We start from the raw sequence: 8,844 nt of genomic DNA, 5'->3' as shown, positions 1-8,844 counted from the left end.
GGTGAGTCAGCCTTAATACAGAAAGTTTGTTTTTCTTTTTAATGATGGTTCTTTATTCTATTTCTACTCCAAAACCACAACACCAGAGCTCTGGTCTCTTTGACGTCCGTCTGTCCAACTGGGAAACAAAAGACTCTAAAGACACCGCGGGCTGGATTTATCTGTGTTCCCCAGACCGTGACCCCACAGAGTCAGCCTCAGGAGAGTTTGGGGATTAGTTAATTCATGGAGACAGGCATAGTCCATGGGTAGAAGATTGTTTTATTATATAATACCTAGGTGACAGCAAGTATCCTAGCTCTAGGTTTTAGGAAGAGGTCCATTCAAAAATACCTTTACCTGGCCGGGCCAGTGGCTCAAGCCTGTAATCCCCAGCACTTTTAGAGGCTGGAGACGGGCAGATCACTTAGGTCAGGATTTAGACTTATCCTATAATACGTGAAACCCCGCCTTACTAAAATTATAAAATTTAGCCAGGCAAGTGTGGGCGGGTGCCTGTAGGCCCCAGCGGCCTGGGAGGCTGGAGGAGAGGAATGGCGTGGACTCGGAGGCTGAGCTTGCAGAGCTTGATCCGCCACCACGCCCAGCCCAAGGAGCAGAGCCAGACCTGCCCCAAAAAAAAAAAAAAAAAACAAACAAAATACCTTATCTTTGCTTAAGTCTTCTGGGGTTTTCTCTGGTTTCTGGGTTGAATCCACATTGAAGATGTTTTTATTGGCTGATGTATTTAGACTAGAAGTGTATTGTGTGTTTTCTTTATAAAAACACAATATGCAGAAATAGAAAATGAAATTACTTTCTATTCTCCTTTGAATTACCAAACAACATCCTACAAGTAATTGAGTTTAAATATTTCCAACCATTGTAAAATGTACCATTCTTCTGGTTGGGAACATACATGTTTTTTAATGGCAGTGTTCAACAAATTAACTTAAAATACTAGGTTAGGTCCCAGTTTTGTTTTGTTTTGTTTTTATGGAACTAGACTGAATGATTCTGAATTTTATTCAGATAATTAAATTTCCAAGAATCAGTAGGAAAATATAGAAACTATATAGTAACATGTCTTGGTTCACATACAGGTTTTTAGAATAGCTCTTTAGAACCATATTTAAAAACATAGAAAAACAAACCCATCCATATATGAGCATTTTGAAAGTGATAAAGCAGGATTTCAAAGCGATGTGAAAATGGCAATCACAAGATTCGGTGTGTTGTTGGCTATCAATTTAGGGAAAAAAATGTATATCCCAAAGTCGCAGTATCCATAGGAGTTAAAGTTAGGGCATCACTGTCCAAAATGATACGAGATGTTAGGGTCTTAATTTTTGTTCAGCATCTGAGTGAGCAGAGTGAGAAGATCTGGTAAAAAATTATGAAGTGTTATCCTAGGTGGAGTACTTGGCATGACCTGCTTTTCCCAGCCCTCCCCCATGGCAATTCATGGGCTGGCTTTCATACTTCTCAACAGAAAAATACTTTGAGGCCGGGTGTCATGCCTCACACCTGTAATCCCAGCACTTTGGGAGGCCGAGGTGGGTGGATCACAAGGTCAGGAGTTCAAGGCCAGCCTGGCCAATATGGTGAAACCCCATCTCTACTAAAAATACAAAAATTAGCCAGGTGTGGTGGTGGGCACCTGTAGTCCCAGCTACTCAGGAGGCTGAGGCAGGAGAATCACTTGAACCTGGGAGGCGGGGGTTGCAGCGAGCTCATATCGCACCACTGCACTCCAGCCTGGGTAACAGAGCGATACTCTATCTCAAAAAAAAAAAAGAAAAATACTTTGAGATAAACTATTTTATAATAGTTTTAAAACTATTGAGTTTTATTTCCCTAGAGTCTTAGAATTTAATTATTCTCTTCCATAAAATCATGTCACAAAATGATTTCAAAGGTAAACATGTTCTTTTAGTGTTTAACTTTTAGAAAGAATATCACAGCTTTCAACTTTTTATTCTTTTTAAAGACCAGTGTGACTGGGTGTGGTAGATCACCCCTATAATCCCAACATTTTGGGAGACTGAGGCGGGTGGATCACTTGAGGCCAGGAGTTCAAGACCAGCCTGGACAACACGGTGAAACCCCATCTCTACTAAAAATACAGAAATTAGCCAGGCTGTGATGGTGCATGGCTGTAATACCAGCTACTCAGGAGAATTGCTTGAGCCCAGGAGGCGGAGATTGCAGTGAGCTGAGATTGCCCACCGCGCTGCAGCCTGGGCGACAGAGTGAGACTGTCTCAAAAATAATAATAAAGGCCAGTGTGATAGTACACAGCTTTCAATTTAATTCATACATATAACTAAGATTTTGTATTAAATTGTTAAAAACTGCTAGCAAAAAATAGAACAAATGCTACCTGAAGACTCAAATAGATTTAAAAAGATACCAACCCTGTTCCATACAAACCCTGGAATATGGTTTCTATGGAGCCACACAAAGAGAACAGGAATTCTAAGAAAGGGGTAGAAAGCTACATTCTATCCTTTGACCCAGCCCCAGCCCCAACCCTGTTGACATTAGGCCCTCTGTTCAGAACCTCTCAGGAGAGAAAACTGAGGCAGATAACCTGAGCTGTCCACCTGGACCTGGCCTGGTACTAAAATCTGCGTGCAAACTTGGAAGTTGATTAGGAGGCAAGCATCACAAAGTATTCAGTTATGTGGTTTCTTCGGAGTCTGCTGTTTTGATGATTTTCCAGTCTGTGTCTAGAAAGCCATTCACTATTGTCTTATCTTTCCCATCTGAGATGACAGCTCTAAATGTTTAAAACAAACAGAAACCTTTCCCAGAGTAACCACTGTCCATCCTACCATTCTCACGGTAAGTAGTAGACTACACTGCACAAAGAAAATTTTGAAGAACAGATGGTAAACAGTATGAGACAATATCACCTCAAATCCACAAGTCTGTTATGGTGACCATTAAAATGTTCAATTTTAAAAGAGGTCATAGTAAGTTTTTACTTATTTATTTATTTTATTTATTTTTAAATTTTTATTTATTTATTGATTTTGAGACAGAGTTGCACTCTGTCACCCAGGCTGGAGTGCAGTGGTGCGATCTTGGCTCACCGCAACTTCCGCCTCCGGGATTCAACTGATTCTCCTGCCTCAGCCTCCTGAGTAGCTAGAATTGCAGGTGTATACCACCATGCCCAGCTAATTTTTGTATTTTTAGTAGAGACAGGGTTTCCCCATGTTGGCCAGGGTGGTCTTGAATTCCTGACCTTAGGTGATCCACCTGCCTCGGCCTCCCAGAGTGCTGGGATTACAGGCATGAGCCACTATGCCTGATCTTAGTAAGTTTTAAAATAGCTATTTCATTTAGTTCTAATTATTATGTAACAGTGGTTATCTAAGTATGGTCAGATAATGTTTGGGGGTCAGGCGCAGTGGCTCACGCCTGTAATCCCAGCACTTTGGGAGGCTGAGGCAGGCGGATCACTTGAGGTCAGGAGTTTGAGACCAGTCCGGCCAACATGGCAAAACCTCATCTCTACTAAAAATACAAAAATTAGCCGGGCATGGTGGCGCACCTGTAACCCCAGCTACTTGGGAGGCTGAGGCAGGAGAATCACTTGAACCGAGGAGGTAGAGGTTGTGGTGAGCCAAGATTGCACCACTGCACTTCAGCCTGGGCAACAGAGCAAGACTCCATCTCAAAAAAAAAGACCGGAAAGAATGAAAAACAAAACAAAACAAAAGTATTTCATTCCGGAACTAGACACAGAATGAAGACATTGTGTGAGTACCTGAGCTGTTGCAGCCGCCTTGCAACCACATAAAGCAACACTGCCAATACATTGAGGATTGCAGAGCAGGAAGAAGGATTCTTGCTACAATTGGTCACCTGCTAAGTCGACTGAACTTCTTGCTAAGTGGGGAAATAAATATATTTACTGTATAAGCTACTTTCAGTTGAGCATTGTATAACTTCCTATTAAAAGCATCTTAATTGAAATTCCCAAATTCATATCTCTAGTACCAACATTTCACTGAGCTCCACACACATATATCTAAATGCCTACTTGATATCACTCTTTTGATATCCAACAAGCATCTGCGACTTAACATGATACCTCATCACCCACCCCCTCCTAGATACCTGCCACATACTCATTTTCCCCTATCTTAGTAAATAACACTACCATTTATCAAGGGGCTCAAGACATTTAGGCATTATATTGAACTTCTCTCTTTCCCTATATTCACAACCAAGCATCAGCAACTTCTGTTAGTTCTACACTCAAACTGTATCCCAATCTGACAATTTCTCATTGCCTCTTCCAGTGATGACCCTAATTCAAACCACCATCATCATAAGACCAGTGGTCTCCAAAATAGTTTATACATAAACAAGCCTGCCACTGACATGTAGAGACCTGGGTCAACAGTACAGATGGAGGTCCCCAGCCAGTCCCCTTCTGTTCCCACCGCCATCCTTGTCCCACATCATAAGAAGTCTTCTTTTTTTTTTTTTTTTGAGACGGAGTCTCGCTCTGTCGCCCAGGCTAGAGTGCTGTGGCCAGATCTCAGCTCACTGCAAGCTCCGCCTCCCGGGTTTACGTCATTCTCCTGCCTCAGCCTCCCGAGTAGCTGGGACTACAGATGCCCGCCACCTCGCCCGGCTAGTTTTTTGTATTTTTTAGTAGAGACGGGGTTTCACCGTGTTAGCCAAGATGGTCTTGATCTCCTGACCTCGTGATCCGCCCGTCTCAGCCTCCCAAAGTGCTGGGATTACAGGCTTGAGCCACCGCGCCCGGCATAAGAAGTCTTCTGTTCCCACATGTGGACACTCCAGTTTGCATATCTAAGCTCTGTCCAGCTTTACCAAATTGCTCTCATTTGGCCACATTTTGTGGATAGGCAGCACATTGCATCTTTGGAAGATAGATCACGGGAAGGGGCTTTGGACACAAGAGATACAGGCTCTGGAAGCAGGCTGGAGTCCATTTGAACAGGAAATCCAAGGGATTTGGATACCCAGAGCATGGTCTGAAAAGAAGGTGAGATCTTCACAGGCATGTTTCTGCCTATGGACTTTCACCAGGAAGGAAATTGCTTGACTAGAGGAGGACCAAAGTGTGGCCTTTTGTATGTTTAATAATATTAAAATGTTAAATATATTATTTTGACCAATTGAGAAATAATAATTATAATAATAAAATAGGCCGGGAGCAATGGCTCATGCCTGTAACCCCGGCACTTGGGGAGGCCAAGGCGGGCAGATCACAAGGTCAGGAGATGAAGACCATCCTGGCCAACATGGTGAAACCTTGTATCTACTAAAAATACAAAAATTAGCTGGGCAAATTAGCCGGGCGTGGTGGCGGACACCTGTAGTCCCAGCTACTCGGGAGGTGGAGGCAAGAGAATGGTGTGAACCCAGGAGGCGGAGCTTGCAGTGAGCCTAGACCTCACCACTGCATTCCAGCCTGGGCGACAGAGCAAGACTCCATCTCAAAAAAAAAAAAAATTAGCTAGGCGTCTGGCGGGTGCCTGTAATCCCAGCTACTTGGGAGGCTGAGGCAGGAGAATCGCTTGAACCCAGGAGGTGGAGGTTGCAGTGAGACACTGTTGACAGAGGGAGACTTTATCTAAAAAAAAATAATAATAAAATGAATATAATTTTTTGACACTTAGAACCTTTGGTAGGAAGAAAAAAAGTACAATTTCATTTTTGTTACAGCGAAATAAAACGGTAATTAGTTTAAGACTTTTAAGGGTAAGCAATTATTATTATTATTTTTGTTTTGTCTTGAGATGGATTCTCACTCCATCACCCAGGCTGGAGTGCAGTGGTGAGACCTAGGCTCACTGCAACCTCCACCTCCAGGGTTCAAGCAATTCTTGTGCCTCAGGCTCCTGAATACCTGAGATTACAGGTGCCTCCCACCAAGCCTGGCTAATTTTTGTATTTTTAGTAGAGACTGGGTTTCACCATGTTGGTCAGGCTGATCTCAAACTTCTGACCTCAAGTGATACACCCACCTTGGCCTCCCAAAGTGCTGGGATTACAGGCCTGAGGCACCACGCCTGACCTATCAATTATTATATTAAGATAAAATTTCAGTAGCAAAAGTGGAATGGAAATGATTATAAGAAAAAGATACATTGCATGCACCTATAAATGTTAAAAAAGAGCTGGCTCATGTATGTTTAATGAATGATGGTGGTTATAAAATTGCAATGATATTTAGATTCCACTGCATGGGTTTTAAAGAATGATATAAAAATCTTATTTTATTATTTATTTATTTATTATTACTTTGGTTTTTTTTTTTCTTTGAGATATCTCACTCTGTTGCCCAGGTTGGAGTGCGCCGTGCAGGCGATTCCCCAGCTCACTGCAAGCCTCCGGCCTCCCCGGCCCGCCCATTCTCGTGCCTCAGTCTGAGTAGCTGGGACTACAGGTGGCCCGGGCCACCATGCCCGGGCTAATTTTGTTTCTGTATTTTTAGTAGAGACGGGTTTCACCATGTTAGCCAGGATGGTCTCGACATCTCCCTGATCTCATAATCCCACTTCCACCACCTCCCAAAGTGCTGGGATTACAGGCGTGAGCCACCACGCTCGGCCTATTATTACTGTTTTGAGATAAGAGTCTCGACTTGTGCCAGTTCCAAGCTGAGCATTAGCAGACCCTCGCTCACTGTAATCCCTCTGCCTCCTGGGTTCAAGCGATTCTCCTGCCTCAGCCTCCTGAGCAGCTGGGATTACAGGCACCTGCCACCACGCCCGGCGTATTTTTGTATTTTTAGTGCAGAGGGGATTTCACCATGTTGGCCAGACTGGTCTTGAATCCTGACCTTAAGTGATACGTCCGCCTAGGCCTCCCATAGTGCTGGGGTTACAGGCATGGGCCACAGTGCCCAGCCTAAAATCTTATTTTAAAATATCAGTATTAAAAATATGCTAGAGGCTGGGCACCGTGGCTCATGCCTGTAATCCCAGCACTTTGGGAGGGCAAGGCGGGCGGATCATGAGGTCAGGTGTTCGACACAAGCCTGGCCAACGGGGCTAAACCCCATCTCTACTAAAAATACAAAAATTAGCCAGGTGTGGTGCCACGTGTCTGTAGTCCCAGCTACTTGGGAGGCTGAGGCAGGAGAATCACTTGAACTCAGGAGGTGGAGGTTGCAGTGAGCCGAGACTGTGCCATTGCACTCCAGCCTGGGCGACAGAGTGAAACTCCATCTCACACACACACAAAAAATGCTAAAAATGATATCTTTGCATTATTTAACAATGCAAAAAGGCTTTATTATTTTTTGAAATTGTTTCAAAAGGAATAGAGCAAAACATTTTAAAGACCACTGCTCTGATAAAGGAAGATCAGCCTTATTACCTTCATGGGCATGTATGCCAAAGAGAAGTAAATAGTGCTGCTTCCTGTCCCATACCAGCATATCTGGACTTTTTTTAAGTTGTCACACCTCTGTACCCCAATTCCCCCAACTGTAAGATTGGATAAAAATATTAATTTTTTAGTATTGTAACAAATGAGAACATTTACAAAGGAAATTACACAGTTCTTGGATCTTAGAAGTCACCCATTAAATGCAAATTATCTTCTCCAGAATTTTTTTTTTTTGAGACTGAGTCTCGCTCTGTTGCCAAGGCTGGAGTGCAATGGCGTGATCTCAGCTCACTGCAACCTCCGCCTCCCGGGTTCACGCCATTCTCCTGCCTTAGCCTCCCGAGTAGCTGGGACTACAGGTGCCTGCTACCATGCTCAGCTAATTTTTTTGTATTTTTAGTAGAGACGGGGTTTCACTGTGTTAATCAGAATGGTCTCGATCTCCCGACCTTGTGATCCACCCATCTTGGCCTCCCAAAGTGCTGGAATTACAGGCGTGAGCCATTACACCTGGCCGGATTTTTTATTTCTATGGATTTGAAATTCATGAATTATTGTGTAGAGAGGTTCTTCACTGGCATTAATACTAGAGTATGGATTCATTTAAAAGATCTTAATAAGAAAGGCCAAACAAAATTATGCTTTATCTTTCCCTAGGCACTAGACTGCCAAAACCAGTTACTGCCGGGCTGAGACCCCCTCCTCAGAGCTCTTAGGTTGTGGCAAATCCATCTCTTCCTTTTTGTTCTCCAAGCTCTAGAGTGTTAGCTGTTTCCTTAAGTTACAAATTTCTCCCTTTGTGCTCTTTCAGCCCTTCAACATTACGTCATCAGTTTCCTGTAATTAAATTCCCCTGTGGTTCTGCTTTCTTGACTAGACCATGATGAACAGAGCACTACCATTATTTGTTTTAGCAGTGCAGCCACATGGTTGGCATACTTTCAGAACCACTGCCTAATCTGTGGAAATGACCGAACTCAAACTAGTGTTGGACTTGGTGATATAAGAAAAATAAAGGACAAAAGTCCTTCCAATAATCACTGACATATAAGGAGATAGTCATATACACCCCTACAAAAAATTAAAAACTTCGCCAGGCGTGGTGGCATGCATCTGTGGCACCAGCTACTTGAGTGGCTGAGGCGGAAGGATTGCTTGAGCTCAGGAAGTCAAGGCTGCAGTGAACCAAAATGGCCCCACCGTACTCCTGGGTGACAGAGACCCTGTCTCTACAAAAAGAATGGAGAATCTTAAATTTCAGCACCTTGGTATGAAACATCCAAGATGATCTCTAACTTTCCTGATAATGAAGTCCAGAGAAGAACTGTTTAATCTAATTGTCAAGTACCAGACCACAATTATCATCCAAAAACCACTGAATTTGTAAATTTCCCCATTAAACCATTACATGTTTGTAGAGCCTTAAAAAAAATTCTGATTTTTTTCTGAAAGTAATAAAGCCCAATTTCACAGAGTAAA

General features: G+C 43.1%; 1 long non-coding RNA gene across 1 annotated transcript; it reads left to right on the top strand.

The window, feature by feature from the left end:
* The first annotated feature begins 2,227 nt into the window (after positions 1–2,227).
* On the top strand, positions 2,228–3,916 carry LOC108583353. The gene is made up of 2 exons (XR_001897942.3): positions 2,228–2,826; positions 3,730–3,916. It is a non-coding gene; the product is annotated as an uncharacterized LOC108583353 (long non-coding RNA).
* The last annotated feature ends 4,928 nt before the right edge of the window (positions 3,917–8,844 follow it).

This window comes from Papio anubis, chromosome 20 (genome assembly GCF_008728515.1).
Source record: "Papio anubis isolate 15944 chromosome 20, Panubis1.0, whole genome shotgun sequence".
NCBI lineage: Eukaryota > Metazoa > Chordata > Mammalia > Primates > Cercopithecidae > Papio > Papio anubis.
This window is presented reverse-complemented; position numbering and strand designations above follow the sequence as displayed.